Consider the following 19,920-nt stretch of genomic DNA (forward strand, 5'->3'; position numbering starts at 1 on the left):
AGTTTTAGAAATTATATTTATTGGATGTTTTTAAGCAAAATATAAACCAAAGCTGGTACTTTAATTAGTTTTCTTCAAAACTAAATTATTAAAATAATTATAAAAAACGATTTCAGTTCCTTTAAACAATATTTTGGGTTTAAATTGTAAGATGAATCATAAGTTTTGGAAATATGTATCCATTCAATGTAAATAATTATTTTATTATTTTTTTTTAACCTATAAAATTTACGTTACGTTTTCTAAGGTGACTACTTCGTTGTATAATACATTGTATAAGTACTATTAAAAAAAGTCAAGCCTATTTATTATTATTTTTTATTTCATTTGTTTTACAGAAACAGATGTTACAATGAATGTAAAGAAACGAACAGATTTTGATATAATTATTTCTAAAGATACTTTTCAACTGTTATGAGCAAATGGTTGTGGGGTGAGCAAGGGGGTGTAGAAATGAAGCGATCGCCAAAAAAGGTGCGTCAAAAACCGGAAACGGAAGTTTCAGCCCCTGCCTCCCACCCTGGCACGTTTTATTATTTTTTTATTTATTATATAGGAGAAGAGAAAGGAACAATGACATATGGAAGGCAGAGACGTTTTGTTGTGTCCAGAACGTATGGATGAATTATTATGTTCTGCCTTACCCTTTATTGTATAAACATATTTATAGGTTAAACGTATTTTAAGATATTTCATGAATATATGAGGAATTACAAAAAAGGACATATTAATAAAATAATTTTAGAAATAATAATAAAAATATGAAGAAATACAAAGAATATTCACGAAAATAAATCATTTTCATTTTATGTTTGTAATTTCTTGATACGTGATCGGATAAGGAGGTAAACTTAACTGTATCCTCATTCTACCGGGCCATCGATAAAACATATCGATAGGTAAACATTGGATGGGGGTTTTTAGAATAGCAAAAGTGATCCAGCGAAAAGGAGAACAACAATTAGTTTGGCTCTCATTCAATTTCCGTTTTGACACTTTTTCTCTTTCTGAAAAGAAATAAAGTGTAAGTTGTTTTGTAGAACAACACACATTAACCACAATAATCTTAATACTATCTGTGAGGAGTTATAATTTTATTTTGACATTCATGAAATATGTATTGTAATTGTAAAAATTTGTATAAAAAGAAGAATATTGGAAAAATTAGTAAAAAAATTATTTTTGGCCTCAAAAAATAAAATTTGTACAATATCCAGGTTATTCGAACGAAATAGCCATTATATAAGTTAAAAATATAATTACACATATTAGAAAATTAGCCAATTTCAAGACTGAGAAAGAAAATTTTTTATATTACAGAATTATTGTTGTAATGAGTTCAAATTACCTATTACAAAGTATTTTAAAATGTCGTAAAAAAGACTTTGGTACTTAACTGCAGCAAGGATGAAAAAAAACTTATTGTTTTGCAAAAATTTTAAAAACTATTGATTTTAGCGAAAAACACGAGTATAAATATAAAACTCACAAAGATACAATAATTTGACAATTTCTGTAAACTCAGAATTTTAATAAGAATGCGCGATTTTCATACTTTTTAGAAAAGTTTTATATTTAGAAACATACATTCAAAATTTAGAAATTTATTTACCAAGAGTTATTGAGTAATTTTGAGTAAAAATGTTTTTGAAATACTTTTTTTAAAACAGGAAATATAAATGAACTTTATTCCCTTTAATTTCAGATAATATAAAATCCTTTCTTTTTAAATTACCTAGTAATGCCCATAAAAGTTTATACTTAAAAGAGCAATTTAAATTTAATTATTCAAAAAAAACGAATATCTTTTATAAGGTTTTTAAATGAATAGTTCATTGATCTGTAAAAAAAAAAAAATATAGCTTAACCAATGAAAAGTCAAACTTTTTTGAAACTTTGGTTATTTCATATCTTTTTAATTAATTATAATAAAAATTATTATAAAACTATCTTAAAATATCTATCCTTCACCCTTAGTTTACTTGAATAACATGACACATCAACTGGTTATACTTATTGTATTGATATTTATTTAATTCCTGTTAATTTATTCCATTTTAGAGGGTTTTTAAGTATTATTGAAATAAGACAATTATAGATTAAGATTAAGTAGACAGTATTAATTAAAAATGTACTCAGTGTCTTGTAATTCATCCTTTAGATATCCGTTTTGTTTTCAATAACTTTTTTGGTTTTTATTTTGTGTTGCATTAGTTTATATCCATTTTATTTAAAGTACAGAATATGGGAGGAAATATCAGCGATAAAAATTGTAATAAGTGTCAAAAAAGAGATAAGAATTAAAACCCTGATAGAATCGTCTTTTATGAATGACCTCAAAAAAAAAATTATTCCTCGATGTAAAGCGAATTGTAAATCGCATTTAGGTTGAAAATGAGTTGGCTTTAATGCTAGGTCAGCTGAAAATAAAAATAAATTGAAAATCCAGAGAATAAGATAAGATTAGAATTTGGTTTAATCGTCATAAAAAAGGAAAATGTCAAAAAATTACATTGCTTGTAATATACGAATAAATTCTTGCTTACTTATTTAAAATAATGAATAGATTATGTAGTTTACAGAATTATAAACGACTAAATTTAAAACGATTTATTTCCAAAATGGATAGGAATGTATTCCTAATATAAGAAGAAAATTCATAGAAATATGATTAGGAGACGCTGCCGATTTCTCTCATTAGAGAAATCAATATTAGCAGTCTAGTATGTTCTGAATCAAAACGTTTTTTAAAATAAATAACTCCAGTGGATTAGAAATCAAAGAAAACCTTCTTTTTGAACATTTTTAACTACGAAGTAAACGAATTCATTTACTTCACTTTCCCTAACCTATGCCACTGTCTCTCGTAGTAAGAAAATAAAAAGAGTAAAACTAATTAGTCTAAACTAATTTGTATAATATAACGCGTATGATTTTATATGTGCATGCGTGCAGGCTATTTGTTGTATTAAACCTTCCCTCATTAATTTATTATTATTATTATTACTTCATTAAACGATATTTTTTTCAATAAGCAGCGGAGTGTAGTTTTAATTTAAGCCAATTATGCGTACGGAATCAATCAGTTTGTTATAAGGGGGGTTTTGTTTAGTCCTGCCTTTAAATGGAATACTAAGCACCTGTAATGATAATTAAAACTAGCGCCACTTGATTCTCTATTCTATGTATAATTAACTTACATACCAGCGAACGACGCATACTACGCTATAGTAAACATGATGGTGGGGGGTCTAGACACAGTGACGCGAGGGGGGTTTGAGTGGTAAGGGGGAAGAGAAACTGAATGCATTTCAAAAATGAAGCTTCCCTGCTGCTTTCTTTTTGTATTTGCGTGTTAAACAGCAATTTGTATATAGGATTGTGTACAGTCCCTGCCCTTACAAACTAGACCTCCTTATCTTATCTGGACACGTCCAACCTTTGCTTATCACACGAAACTGAGGGGCGTTACCGTCATGGCAGATGCTGTGTATGTATGGGTGTTTTGTGTAAACGTACCCTAAAGTTTGCCGTATCGGTTAAGTTCATAGTAAAGGTTTAAATAATATATTTTGTGTTTTTTTAATCGATAATGCTATAAAACCGATATTTATCCTAAACTAATTTATTTATATTTATTCTAATGGGGTTATAACCTCTGCGTGTTGTGCACGAAGCAAAAATATAAAACGAAGTATATTTTTTGCGGATTTTTCTTTAATTTAAGGTAGATTTATACAGGAACGATATACAGTTGCAATATACGTAAAAAATTCAGTTATTGCAGAAAATTGTCAAAAAAATGCTAATATTTTATTAGTATAATTTAAGATGAGAGTACTGAAAATGTTATAAAAATTATCATAATAAAGACATCAAAAATTTTAATAACATAATTACTGGTTATATATTATTTTAATAAAATATTTTCGTTAAGTATATTTTAACAAAATATTTTTGTTATAAAAAAAAATTACATTTTTATTACGAGAAGTAAAATGAAAGGTTTATGGCCTTTATTCGCCATTATGTTATTTAGCACGACTTTGAAAAATGTAAAAAAAAGACTGATGAATGTTTTAATTTATTCAAAATTTAAAAAAAATAAAAGTATATCAGGTGATGTGAAATTTTCTTGGAATATTACACGAACAGTTTATATGTAACTGCGTATATCAACTCTTATATAATTCTTTCAGAAGTATTTTAATAATTTTGACTTAACGGATTAATTGTAAGAAAGTTTAAAATAACTATTTATTTATTTTTATTGAGAATGCTTTTAAGGATAATAAAATTTATGATGATCATATTAACAACATGGTGACCAGCTTAATCTAATTACAAACTTATATTTTTTAGCTTTGTATAGCAAATATTTTCATGATTTTTTTGCACAAAATTTACAGCTAAACTTTTCAATAACGACTCTTACGATTTTGATAATACTTAATCAAAATTTCGTGCATATATTTTATGAAGAAAAACACATTTTTTATATGTTTGAAACATCTGTAAACAATCTTTATGAGAGTATTAAAAATAATTTTTTAAGAATACCAAATTTCAAATTTGTATTTTTGAAAAAGGGCTAATTTGATTTTGATTAAATTTTAAATCTATAATGAAAATCAACTACCAAATTAAATTGAACTTACTATATAATACATAATTCATACCTCCATTCATAACAGGCTCTGACTTACTTTACCCAAAATGGCAAGTTGCCAAACTGGCAAGTAAGAAGGCTTTGACAAGTAACGATTCCGGATGTTCGACGATTTGGGAGTGTTACACTAGGTTAAGTAGTAGTGGTGGCTTATTTTTGTGACTATAACCAACGTCTATGAGGAATCCAGGTTCCCTCCCGGCAAAACCTACCGTTCAACTCTGAAAAAAACAAGAATAAATACAAGGATTACTAAAAACTTAATTTTTAAATATTTTCTAACAATTACTAAATACATTTTTTTAATTTATTAGAATTTTGTCTAATACTTATTATGACATTTTGCTTTTTCGGAACAATATTTGTTTATTCCTTATTAAAAGTAAAAAAAAAAAAAAATTGAAAACCCCATAGTACATTATCGGCAAACATTTTAGAGAGAAAAATTGGAGAAATTTAATAATGAGCAGTATCAAGTTTTTATTGTAAAATAAAGTGCTTTTTCCTCAGTTTCTCTAAACTACATGCCTACCCTGGCGAGAAATATTTAATCCCATTTTCGTTTATGAATAACCAGTTCAACGACCATCAAATTAACGTTGTTTTACTTTATTATTATTATTTTTTAATTAATTTATATGGGCATCGCGGTCTAGGGTCATTAGCCCTCGTGATATTCTTTATAAAAAGAATAAAATCACCAGTAGGATCGTCAGATGTAAGGGTGTATTATTGAGATATTTAAATAAGGCAAATACACAACACAGAGTGTTAAGGGTCCTGAAATTTCCATAAAACCAACGATGAAACCAAAAACCAAAGCCCTAAAACAAAAACCAAGGATTCTAAAACATAACACATACTGACTTCGGCGAAAACTTACTGTAAATGCGTTAGTATGTAGGTAGATAACCATTTTTACATATTTAGCATTTTCTAAATCAGCAGAAATATTATTTCTTAGTCCGTACCTCAGATAGAAGTACGGACCTCACATACGTTTTCCGGTACAGTAAACGTTAGTTTTTCATGTATTGTATGCTTTTCCATTAGATATTTAACAGTAAACGGATTATAACATACACGAAACATTGGTTTTTCTTCGCCGGTTAACAAATGTGAATCCCCGCGAGTCAGGTTCGCGTTGCTCCTCGATTTGTATGGTGTAATTTTAATTACATTTAGTTTTGTGTTTAGTCTTCTCCATTCATTATTCCACGTGGTTCTGCTAGTCATTGTTAGAGGATTTTTAACGTCTGCCATTCGGAATTATGTCCATAATCTCACAAAATATTGCCATTCTGGCAGCTTCGTTTGCGCTAACATTTCCTGAAATGCCAGCGCAAACTAAGCGTGCTTAGTTTGAAAGAGTAGTGACTCCAGCGTGCTCTGGAGTCTATACAAATATATATCGCTGTACTATTTGGTTTAATATAAACAGCATGGATATATATAAAATGTTTGCAAATAAAAAATCCTCAGTTTTCTTGTTCCTAGTTGCAGTTATTGCGCTTAAAAATTCGGAACATATAAGCACTCTCTCTTCGCAGAAATGTTCTGCGTAGCAAAGAGCTTGCTGTATAGCAGTGAGCTCTGCGTTGTAAACACTTGCCATATCTGGTAGTTTCCACGAGTGCGCTTCTTCGTTTATGTATATAGAGCAACCAACAACACATTCAGTTTTAGAACAGTTAGTAAAGAGTTTCATACATCCCTCATATTTACTGATAATTGTCGAAAATTCCTGTTGGATGATCACTGCAGGTTTCTCTTTCATTTTTCCATGAGACAGATCTTATATTGTGCTTAAAGATGGCAAAAGCCGCAGTGCTATTTCTTTCATAGAAATTGCTAATGTAACTAGCAAAAAAATTACGTATTTTGTCGCTACCTCACGATACCGTATTCTGGCTCGTCGACAAAAGGTAGCACGGTGTTCATATAAAGCATTCAAAGGATTATTGTTAAAAATTGTATATTTTATACTGGTGAGGTAGGCTCATATATTTACTGCATATCTTAATAGTACGATCTCTCTTCTTTTAATATAGTGGGATTATGTCGGGTTCAGACATTAAACTAGTCACCGGGCTTGTACAGAAAGCGCCTGTGGCAGATCTGATTCCGTTGTTATGTACTCGTATTACGTCTAACTTTCTTAGATGCGACTTTCTAGCTGATGAATATGCAATACACCCGTAAACTAGCTTTGACTGCCCCCATGCTTTAAATAACTGCAGTATTGTTTCTTTACCTCAGCCCCAATTGACGTTTAATAAACATTTAATAATTTTTAGGGCTTTCTAGCATTTAACTCTATATGGAGACCCCAATTATGGATTTATCTAATAATAAACTTAAAAAATGTACATTGTCTTTGTATTGAATAGAATGTTATCCACGGTTAAATAAGAACTACGATTAGGAGACCTCATCCTACAGAAAAGTACACAGCACATTTTTTCTGGTGAAAATTCGAATTCGTTACTCTTGCGACTTCGTTGTGGGTATTTATTGGTCGTTGCAATTTACAGTTTACCATAACTATATTGTTACTAGCATATACAATTGCCAGATCATTGACGTAGACGCTTTTGCTGATTTTATAATGGCAATCGTAAACAAGGTATCGCTCTACTATGAGCCTTGTGGTATGCCATTTTTCAATCTCTTTACTGACGAGTATTCATTATAAACGCGTACTTCAAAATTGCGGTCCTTCATCAAAGTTGCTAAGTAATAGCAGTAAATTGCCGCGAATACTCCATTTATGTAGTTGAAACATTATTCCATGACTCAAAGTCATACCGAAAGCAATTGCTGGTCAAAAAAGACTCCAATACAATTTTCCTAGTGATGAAGGTGTTGTATATAATGTTTTCTAAATTGATCATTTGGTTAGCAGCTGAATGATACTATTGAAATTCTGCTTGATGGGCGGATAAAAGACATTCTTTTTCTAAAATCCAAACGATTTGATTATTTATCATTTTTTCGAAGATTTTTCCAACAGCAACGTTAAGGAATTAGGACGGCAACTATTGGGATCGATCAGATTTTTATCTTTTTTTGGATTTTCAACAATATTTCCTCACTTTCACTGTCGCCGGTACATTCTATCCCGCCATATTTGATTATATAATACTAGCAATCTAAGTTTTGTAACAGGGCATAGCTGCCTGATCATGGAGTAAAAAGTCATTAAGTAATCTCTTCTTGACCAGGTGCTGCATTGGTGGTTTTCTACGACCCTTCATAAGTTAGTAAATTTGAAAGGTACATTGTAAGAAAAATTCATTTTTGTTCAAACATTTAGGTAACACTCAAGTTCTGCTTTGTAATATTTAAAACATTCATCATAATTAACCGTTCTAATTGATTGGCTAATAATTAATCAATTTCATTTGGAGTATCTATTACATCATCTCATATGAAAGGCGTGTTATGCGGGTAAATTTTATACGCCACAGATAGCTGCCACTTTCTTTCAAACGTCTGCTGCAGTCGTATTTCTGTTAATAGATGACACATATTGTTCGCAGGATCGATTTTTCAAATCTGTAATATGCCTTGTGTTTTTTAAAGGTAATTAAATTTTCTGATATTGGACGTTTCTTGAAAGTAATATATGTTATTTTTCTTCCTTTTTATCGCTTCACCAATTTCATCATTCTACCACGAAAGGAGTGGCTTCTTGAGTTTACGGGATGTGCTGGGAATATATCATGATGCCGAGTCAAATATAGTACTGGATAATGGCGACTTTATTTTCGACAACTCCAGTTATTTTGAGGAAATTTTGTATCAGCAATGAACTTCATCCAATCTGCTTTAACAAACAACCATCTTTTGGGGATAGGATAAATTTTCTTTCAGGTATCAATTTAAATCCATCAGAAAATGGTCACTTCCCAAGAGATCTTCTAAAGCTTTAAAAGAGTACTTCGGTACAATCTATGCACTTAGAAATGCTAAATTTATACTGGATGTCGATCAGTTTTTCGCATTAAAAAACATTCCTGAGCCGTTCTTCAATCTAACAAAGTTAGAATTTAAAAGGAACTTTTTCAACTCTCTTTCCCGGAAAGTCAATTTGATACGACCTCCAAATAGGATTATGTGCGTTAAAATCGCCCATCAATTGAACCAATTATTGGGGAATACTGGGTAATTAAACGCATTATGTCATCCTTCTTCTAATCAAAATTCGGCAAGTATATGTTGCAGATAGTGGTCAGAAGCAGACCCTTCATTCTGATTGCGATCGCTTACAGATTTGAGCTAATTTCAACCGCTACGGTGGTAGTTCTAGTCGACGCTAATGTGTCAACTCCACCTCTAACATTTATATTAGGCGATTGGTCTCTGTGGTAAATTTTACATTTATATCTTGGTGGAAATGTGTTTCTTGCGGACATAAAAATTGGGTCCACATTATGTATCCAGGTTGGAGCTCAAAGATGTTTGACAAACATCCATTGATATTCCATCAAAGAATCGACTCGTTTAGAACTGGCAGATAACTTTGGGATTTATCCTTTGGCCAACCCTTTTTTCTTTTTTCCATCCTCCGAATTGCATGATCGTCTAGAATTATGTCATCGCCCGTGTAGCTCCCAGTCTACGAAACCAAGGAAGCGGTGGACGAGGTCGTGCATGGTTTGGCGCTCCATGTCGGTGAAGATTCACAAGCGGAAATAGAAGCGACAACACGACAGGGATCAAACTGGCCGTCGCTTCAGAAAGGGGGGAAACAGGCCCTCCTTACATAGTTTTAGGTGATCTCTGTTGTTTTAATTGTGAGATTATCTCAGAAGAAAATGGCTTCGTAACTTGTTTAGGGGATTTCGAAGCCTTCTTTACAAATTCATCTTTCTGAGTACGTATGTGACACTTAACCTGAAGTTTGACTTCCTTTTTGTTCAGTTCTGATGTGATTTTATTTTTAATCGATGCATTTTCTAGTGGCTATAACTTAGGCGGTCTCGAACCTTCCTTTTGAGACAGAGATTTAATTTTTTGTCGATTTTTCTCTTATCATTGTAGCTAACGTTGGAGCTAACATCAGCCGCTGCCTGATCATATGTTGTTGCTACTCTATGTTTACGGCTGTTTGCAATTTTATTTAGCTTCAAAATAGCTGACCTGTAAGTTGTTAACTTCCTGAAGAGCTACTTCACCTTTGTAAACAGGACTTTTTCTTGATCGGAATGAATGCTATAGTTTGCAGTGGACGCAGAGAAGAGGATTCTGCACGGTTTCCCTTCATGAGTCTCTTCACCCCACACGCATATTTGTAGTCTCTCACATCCAACTGTGATGTGGTCAAATAGCTGCAACTTGAAGCATCCGTCGAATGGGTTGTGGCACGAAAGCTGGCACATCCATGCAGTGTGTATAAACACGCACTTTCCCCAACAGGGTCGGTGTATTAAAGGTAAGGATATGAGAGGCAGAAGGTAGAAGTTTGCCATTCCATCTCATGTTTCTGCGGTTACAACTCCTCCACAATTTTCTGCTCAGAACAATTGATCAGATTTTGACAAACCACAACATCCTTTTAGATATTGAGGGTGGTGTGAGCCTGCAACAAACTCATACGTCGTGTGTAATCCAAGAATTTTCTGCAACTGGATGTCGCTAGTCGTATCGACGTCAATATTGTTGAAAGTTTTCGTATTTCCTTTCGTAGGCCTCCTCCACTATTAGTTATTTCACAAGCGACAAGAAACGGGCTTATTCTCCGGAAATTACCATCTTCCTTCGTGACCACAAGGTATTTAAGTGTGGGTGAACTGTTCTTGAAAACAGTTAGTTCTGTGCAGACTCTTAACCTCTTGACGAATTCTTCCAGATTCATGACTTTTTTCGGCGACATGGCTGGTTTTAAACGATCGTGTTTACATGAACCCTCTGCCACGAGAAATTGTTCAATTTGTATCAGTTAATCCCTTCTGAAGGAACACACCCACTCCAGAGTTGTCAACCCTGCAGGTCCGGTCCGGAAATTCGGTGGAACCAGCATATTTACAAGCAGAGAGCAAATCCGCAGTCTCTGCTCACTCAGTGAAGCTTTCAGGGCTCCCATACACTGATATAATGGGCATCTTATTACATGTTTGCCATGGGGGCATGGCAATGGACAACGGAAGGGTCTCTGTTACACCTGCAATCATATCGACCCTGGCTGCCACATCGCCAGCTCTAAAGATGATTGTAAGTCCGTATTCAAAATCGTTTTCAAATGTGTATGTTCTGCAAGTGGCCGAAAAATCCAGTCATTTTAGTGACATGTACATGGAAATCAGTTCAAAAGAAAGTTAACATTTCCGAGAAAACACTCGGAGCCTCGTTAGCTAGCTATGTGTGTTGTGTTGGTCCAGGGCCGTCTTGTTCAATCTGTTCAGTTACTTCAATCCTTCCGATTGAAGTAGCTGTTTATTGAAAAAATGGTTGATAACTGGAAATATACTGATCTGTAAACGCCCAATTTTTTAAGGGCAATGAAAAAAATTATTTACTAAAAAAAATTAATGGCTAATAATTTAGATTTCTTTTTGTGTATTTTTGACATGGCATTAAATTTGAGTTGGATTAATTAAAAAAGGAACCATTTAAAATTTTTTTTCTAAATTCTTTTGAAAATAGTTCTAATGATAAAATGAGATTGTACTGGTAATGAAAAATTGGTTGGGTATTAAAATTAAGTGTAAACGTTTTGGCTTACTGTGTAATGGGTTATGAACGGGGAAAGCTTCAAACGCATAGGCAAAAATATTATATTAATAGTTTACTCCGTTTCATGAACTGTTCGTTTATTTTTATTCATAAAACAAAACTTAAATAAGTAAGAATGCTCGAAATGATGGTGCGAGACTTCAGCTTCATTACATTAATTACCCTGAATGTAATTGTGTTATTTAATCATGCATAATGGAAAAAAAGAAATATATTTGAATACGTATATTAAATATAATACATTAAAGTTATGTAGGTTATTTTAATTAATTATTTAACCCTTAAATGGAAATACATTTTATCATATAGAATTCGTTTTGAGTTATTTATAAGTTTATTTTATTGACTGTAAGCTGTCTGTTATTAGTTATTATTGCAAGATACGGTTATAGTTTTGGAGAGGGAAAAAGAAAGGTAGATGTCAGACAAATAGATTGTCAAGTTTGGTTTATCCAAGGGGCAAATGATGGCAGCTGGTTGAAGCATCTACAATGGATCCATCCCTTGTTGAAAATCTGCAGTTTCACCCCTCTAGATAGTGGCTACTGCCCTTACAAAACAGCTCTTTTTTTATTATTATGATGTTTTTTTTACATTTTATTTCACATTATTTTTCTTTTCCCCTTTTGAATCTATTCTTTCTTTACATAACTAAATTTGTTATCACAAATATTAAGATAAATAACGGTATAAAGTAATAAAAATAAACACATTATTCGTGTCTAACTTTTTATTTTGTGAAATTAATGAATTTATTTTATAATTTAACCATTAGTAAGTAAAAACAAATTATATCACAACTAAATTTTACGAGTTTAAAAGTTGGCATTAACTAATAAAATTACTCAAAATGAGAATTTAATCATTAAAATAATTTTTATTTTGTAATCTTTTGTAATCTAAAATACAAATATATTAAAATCGGTAGATAGAAAACGTTTTCATGAAATAAATAATTTCGGTAGACTGTTAATATAATACAAAAAATATATTTAAATACATTATATGTTATCTTTTAGACAATTATTTGCGATAACACAACTCACAGTTAAATTTGGTAATAAGAAACTCGTTTTGGTAATAACGGGGTTAATATTAATATTATTTACAAATTTAAACGTTATTGGTTTTCAACTAATTTCGTCAGGAACAAGAATAACCTCTATTCAACTGTCAAACTAGTTATAATTTTAGTACTCTTCTATGAGACGAACTTCAGTTCTATTTCCTGAAATGACATAAGAGATACACAAAATACTCCAGAGTTTTTAAATTTACGTTAATTACTATTATATTAATTAAAAAACTGTTTAAATAAGTAAAATAAAGCAAATGATGCTTGGCTTTAAAAATATCCCCTGAAAAATTAAGTAATTTTATAATCTTACTTCCGTAAATTAGCAATCGTCTACCGATTACGAGTTTATCAGTTTTTGTTTTAAAATTTATTTTTAATCTAAAGTTGAGAAGGTGATATTAAATTAAGCTCAGTAGGCCAATGTATATTATTACATATGTACAAATTATGAAAATATATAAATTATTGTAATTTTTGGCGTATGATTAGAGATTTTTGAATCTAGAATATACTTAAAAACCAAAGGACAACTTGCGAAAAGAGGCTTAAATTATAATATATTTTTCACACTTGGAATTTAAAAAAAATATAAACACTACTAGTATAATGACTTATTTTTTTCTAAATGTAGTAGAAAAAAATAATAAATTTAGCGATATATTTTCATAAAACTGATATTAATACTTTTATTTGAACTAAAAAAAGACGTTCATTATTAATTTGTCTGATTTTTGAATATGCCTATATAGTTGGGCACAGATGAGTAGCTCACTTGTAAAACCACATGTTCGTTTCTGCATCCAACAAAATTAACACAGATTTTACTTGATAAATTTTAAGCCAATTCACGTTCTGTTTTAAACTGATTTGCTAAATAATGATTCTACAAAAAAGTGACATTTAATTCTGTAGAAAAAAATGTAAATAAATAAAAGATACAGTGACATCGAAATAATTAATAAAGTATTTAATGAGGGTAAAGAAAGATGTTCATATTTTGAAAACAAAATAGTATGAAGAAAAAATAATAAAGTTGCTATAATTTATAAAGGTATTGAATGTACTTAAAATCTACTAGGTTTTAATTAAATTTATTTTACACGTTGCTCGTAGAAGTTCAGAAAATGCAAACACAAAAAAAAGAATTCCTGTGGTTTTGTGTAAAGTATAAATGACGCTTTTCTTTGTGTTAAAAAAACGATTTATAAATGAAACATAAAAAAATATATTTGAATAAGTTGTTTTGTTTATTTTTTGTAACATAGATACAAAATTATAAAAAGGTTAAATTCAGGTATCTTGTTTATTTTTATCCATAAACTGTATATAATATATGAGGCGCAGAGCGCTAACGACTTAACCTCTCAAAAAGTCAAAATAATAATAGTTTACAAGTCATGAAGTTACCAAAGTTCCAACACAAAAAAAATCTCGCAACAGTAAAATACTGCTCGGTCTGTTTTCATGTACCTATTACACTGTTTGGTTCACTAATTCAGGTCAACATAATTTACTTGATGGTACAGCGCATCTTGAACCGGTATTTTTTAAAAATAATGTCATAATTCTTCTGCAAATATTACGAGTAAATTTTTTTATTAATACTGTCCTTAACACCCATTTCGCTTTGTATTTTTGTTTGCAAAATCTACAACTTTAAAAAATCTTATAACGAAATACTAACTGTGTTAAAACGATTACACACTCATACGCATAGGATATGAACACAAGTTACGATGTTAACAAATAGTCAGTATTTAGTAGTACTGGAAAAACTATGACACCACAACTGCAACATCTTTAGAATAGCTAATAAAGTAAATTGTAAGTACAATCTTTGCAATAATTAAAACTCGATAAATTCATCTATTTCTCATAAAAAATACCCATAAAATAATAAAAAGCGATTTCCGTTAAACATTTGTCATTTTATGAAACTTTTACACCTTTATCAGAGAGTTGCTGAGATGATTAAGGTAGATAAAAGATGTTACATTATAAAAAAGTTTAAAAAACTCTACTTTATATTAATAGTTAAGTATTTCCCCGTTACTTTCTGCACAGAATTGAATATAATGCATCATATCAGTCAGCGTTTCATGTCCGCTAAAATGCAGACCTTGTTTAGCAGAATAAGTAACATTTTTACTTTATTCATCAAAGAGCTGACAGTATAATTAACACCATTATTTCAGAAAATTTTAATGATTCCTTTTAAGCGTTTCTAGTTGCATTAGAGAACAAAGTCTAGAGTAGGTGGTATAAAAATAACTTATTTCTTATTGCGTCAATTTATATTATTCAATACTTTTACTAAACAGAATGATTGTCTACTCGTACGTAAACACTGATGATTTTAAACTAGTTAGATTCATAAAATAAATAACTTGCTGTTTTTGTATATTTGTAGCTGTACTATTTGAAGTGTAATATTTATTTTGTGTTACGCATAACTCTTGCAGTATTTTAAATAATACCATATATATTTGTTAATTATAAAATAGTAAATATAATAATAAATTATTAATTTTTTTAATTTTTTGTTTGTAAATTCTAAAGCCATTAGCAGTTATACTGAGGTTGACTCATAAGTTTCCAGAATTTAACCGGGAATCAAACCCGAGTATATTTGATGTTGTAGGTAAACCGCCACCACCTGTGCCACCACGGCAATCGAATTTATTTAATTCGATTGCCGTGGTGGCACACCATATCGATATAAACGAAAAAAATACACTAAAAGGATTTCACTTCTGTATATTTATGTACAAAAAAAAATTACGTATAGATTTCATATACATAAAGGTCTATTTTTTGTTGGTTCTTTAATTAGAGTTCTCGTTTTCACTTCAAACCGGTTTTTGCATATGAGTTTTGTTAAAACAAAAGGTATTTACCCGAATAGAAACATAAACATTTACAAGTATAAAAAGGGGACCATCCTCTCTACTACCACATCAAAAAAAAAAGGTAAAAATAAGGTTAGTAATTATTTGAAGTCAATTTATCATACTTCAAATATAAAATATAATTAATTTATATAATTATAATTTACTATATATCAACTTCTTAATTTTTATTTGAGAGCGAGCTGCATTTCAATTTACTTTCAGAACTTTTATAATTTGGGTAAAAGCAATATGTTATTTATAATTTAAAAAAAAAATTTTAAACAGTAAATATATGTTCTGACATTAATCATTAATACGGAGAATTCGGGATTAAAAAGATGTTTAATATGCAGTATATAAAAAAAAAATATATATATATATTTAATATTGATATTAATTTGTTACAGAAGGAAGTTCAACGGACAGACCGGCAAATATAGTGATAATTGCGTGAAGATTGACGTATCCAGCTAGTCACTTTCAACAATTCCTACATCCATATTACACAGAATCCAATCAGTCAGTCTTTACGAGTTGTAGGTGAAATAATTTCACTGAATTTGAAAAAAAACAATATGAATATTAAATATCAAAAATATCAACAAAAAAAAAAAAAATGTTGACACAAAAACTGAGAATTGGGAGATTTTTTCAAAATTGAAGAAATTAGGATATAACCTGTCCTGTTTACCACTTAACCTTCATAAAAAATTCTACAAATTTTAAATGATTCAATAAAACATAAAATATTTAATAAAAGGAACAAACAAATAAAAGGTAGATAAAGAATTAAAACTAACTACTCGTATATAAAAAAGAATGATAATAAGTAAAAAAATAAATAAATAAACAAACAAGGATATTGGTATTTCCAAAAACCTCTTTCATTTTGTAAAGTTTGTATTTAGAAAATTATGTAAATACATCTATTGAAAGAATTATTAAGTAATACTTTTCTTACAATTTTAATATTTTTTTTTTAACAAATTGGTTACCCGATTCATTAATTATTTTATATAAATCAGTAAGTAACCAGTGACTCTTACAGGATTAAGAAAAATAATTACCGACCCATACATTGGGTTACCGACCCGTACATTGAAACTAATGTTGCATTGGTCTTATTTTTATAGCGGAGACTAAAACATCACGTACATTCACATCAAATTATGCGGTATTTAGAGTAGTAGAATTGCATAAAAAGATGTTCAGTAAAAGGATTTGGGTCCGTTTTGACTCCACTGATCAAATGACCTTTTTACCTTAAAACTTATGATATACTAAAAGTATAACCGAGAAAAAAAAACAAAATTCTTAGTAAAATATTTTGGGTCCCAGTTGACTTTCATGACCAAATGAAATTTTTATTATCAAAATTATAGTATATTTAGGGTATAACTGCTAAAAGGGTACTTCCTTACTCGCTTATCAGTAGGATGCAGACTGTAAAATATGCAGTCTAATAATTTTTGTCTTGTTTTTACGAATAATTTTTGGGTTCCATTTAAACGATTTCGGCAATATCTCAACTGTTTGTAAACCGATTTTAACAACAGAGGTGTTATTTTGTTCACAATAAAAGGCTTAAAATTTATGTAATAAAAACATAATTACATAAAACTATTTACAAAACTATTGACGATTAAGAATATTTAATAGCCACCATTTTTTATTTACAAAAGTAAAATATGGAAATTTATTTATTTTTTAGATGTTATTCAGGACATTTACTCTAAACGTCAATAAAATATCCCAATCTGTTCTTAAGATATAAATCTTTGTTGAAAAAAATACGAAATAGCGAACAGACGGTAAAAGAAGCAAGGTGACAAATTCATCAAAAATTTGATGAATTTGGTACATGATGCCTTGATTATGTTCCTTACGATAGGTGGCTAACACCTATCGGAACACTCTCTAATACTATTGCCGATGGAAGGTAAACTAGGTACAGTGATGCCTTTTGTCCGATGGAGTCAAAAATCAGATCAAGCTGGAATACATACAGACAAATTTTAACTTTTTTAGTCGACGGATTTGAGCAAGAACTGTTTTAAATAATGATGAATATTCCCCTCCCGTAAATCCAATTCCAATAAAAGTTTGGAATTTAAAATACTTTCAGCATATTAAGGCTCAATTTTCTACGACCACTAGACAAAAAATCAAAACCCAAAATGGCGAATACCAACCCTTCCTCTTTTTAATTTTGTCTAAGATTTAATGCCATCAATGCTCAAAATATAGAAATTTTACAAGGCATTTTTGAATAATTTATGTTAAGCCAATCCAAAGAAAACACACACGTACATATTGACATGTTCCGGAAATTTCTATATTATATTTTTACGTTTTTGGACTCAACTATCGTGAAAATTCGACATTCGCAAATAACCCGGCATCGAAATATTGAACCGATCTATATATTTTTACTTCACAGCTATAGCTGCTACATAGAAGTAATAGAGCTATACCAGGAAAAGTAAAGTAATGAAAAATGAAATTTTTTCATAAAAAAAAAAGTTGTTTATTAATGTCAATCATCAGGAAGTTACATACTAATTTCCAGCTTCATGTACGTAAGTCATGTGTTAACTACGATTCCAAAGTGCAATGGATTATTTCTAAAATCTAGCACCGAAGAAAAAAAAATTATATAAATGGTATACAGAGACGTAAAAGATTACTTGTTCATTATACGTTGCGTAGGTATCGTAAACAAGTTAAAACCTTTTTTATACGGTTAATTTAAGAAGAAAAACAATCGGGTTTTCCTTAGATATTCAGGAGATGTGAGTTTGAATAAGTTAAATAAAACGATATAGTTAAAGGATATTTTTGTGATTTAAGAGGATGTTTACGTTATATCTACTGACACCTGTTTGTCTTTAATGTTGATGTTGACACGGGTAGATGAGTACATTTTTAAGTGTTATACCGGCCATTTAAAATAAATCCGGTTGATTAATTATCAACTACGAAACAAAGTTTTCATTTTATATAATAGGAAATAATTAAACTTCTTTCTTTTTATTTATTTATTTTTTTCAATAACTATCACATGAGTATTCTTTTTATTATTTTCAATTGTGCGGTAATATTTCAGCCTTAACGTATCTCTAATTTTTGTCTTGTTTTACTATTTTATCTTCTGTAAAAACTGTTTATTATCAAATCTACTTGCCGTGAAATCAAATGACGCGATGTATAATGAGCCAGTAATTTTTTATGTCTGTGTATAACATTTATAACGGAACAACTGTAATTTTTTTTACATCGGAACAAGATATATTAATACATGGCCTTTCTAAATAAAACTTCTTTTTAAGACAATTATGATAAAAATACGCTATTCCCCAACTGGCACTTCATTTTATATTACTAACGGTATACATTTTCAAAAGTTATATTTCAAAATCTATTTTTATCAGTTCTGGCTACCCTATATCCGGTTTATTATTTTATGTGTATTTAAATTAAACGCTACAACAAACAAGATTCCAGCCGAACTGAATGAGATACAAGCCACTTCCAAAATGGCATAGCCATTTTTAAGACCACAAGCATCAACAAGATTCCACGATTATCATGAAAGATAAGGAGTAAAGTGTTTTCCCGTAGCCTTCTTCACTAAGTCAGGCCACTTACTTTTGTACATCGCCATGTGTCAGTCTCACCGAAATTTAGAAGATATTTTTAAAAGTAATATCTTCACACCCTGTGATCATGAACAGAGTTTGTCTGGATAATGAACATCAGAGAAAGTAGTTCTGACTAGTCTCTTTTGCAACCCAGATACTTTCATTTGTCAGGGCCGTAAGAAACACTGAAGCAAATGGAATAAAGTATATATAAATGGATAAGCTCATTCGTGGAAACTGCCAGATATGGCAAGTGTTTACATGGCATTGCTCATTGCTACACAGCAACCTCTTCGCTACACAGAACATTTCTACGAAGAGAGAGTGCTTATATATTTCGACTCTTAAGCGTACTAACTGCTATTCGAAACAAGAATACTGAGAATGTCCTTATCGCAAACACCTGACCGTTCTATATGTATTGAAGCGAATACGACAGTGATATATACTCGTATGGATTCCAGGGCACATCTTACGAAATGAAAGCACAGACAAAGCCGCCAGAATGGCAAAATTTTACGTGAATACGGACATGATTCCTATTCAAATGGCAGACGTTAAAAATCTTCTAACAATGACTATCGGAACCACGTGTAGTGATAAATACAGAAGAATAAATACGAAACTGAATTGAAATTAAAATTACTCCATATAAATGGAAGAGCGAAAGTTACTCGCCGGGAACAAGAAGCGCTGAACGGTCTAAGAATCGATCACACACAAATAACAAATTCATATTTGTTAGCCGGAAAAGAAAGAACAATTTGCAGTGTATGTGACAAACCACTTACGGTTAAGCATATACTAGAAGTGTGTACAAAATATGAAAACCTTGGGAGAAGTACAGACTAAGAAATAATATTACTGCTGATTTAGAAAATGACCGAGAAGAAAAAACAGTTG

General features: G+C 30.4%; 1 protein-coding gene across 1 annotated transcript in view; it reads left to right on the plus strand.

The window, feature by feature from the left end:
• Window positions 1–16,085, plus strand: part of LOC142323580 (uncharacterized) — a 332,171-nt gene extending 316,086 nt beyond the window's left edge. The window contains exon 4 of the mRNA XM_075363406.1: window positions 15,784–16,085. The gene's annotated coding sequence lies outside the window, so the exon portion shown is untranslated. The remainder of the gene's footprint in view (window positions 1–15,783) is intronic.
• The last annotated feature ends 3,835 nt before the right edge of the window (window positions 16,086–19,920 follow it).

Source organism: Lycorma delicatula, chromosome 4 (assembly GCF_047948215.1).
Source record: "Lycorma delicatula isolate Av1 chromosome 4, ASM4794821v1, whole genome shotgun sequence".
Taxonomy (NCBI): Eukaryota; Metazoa; Arthropoda; class Insecta; order Hemiptera; family Fulgoridae; genus Lycorma; species Lycorma delicatula.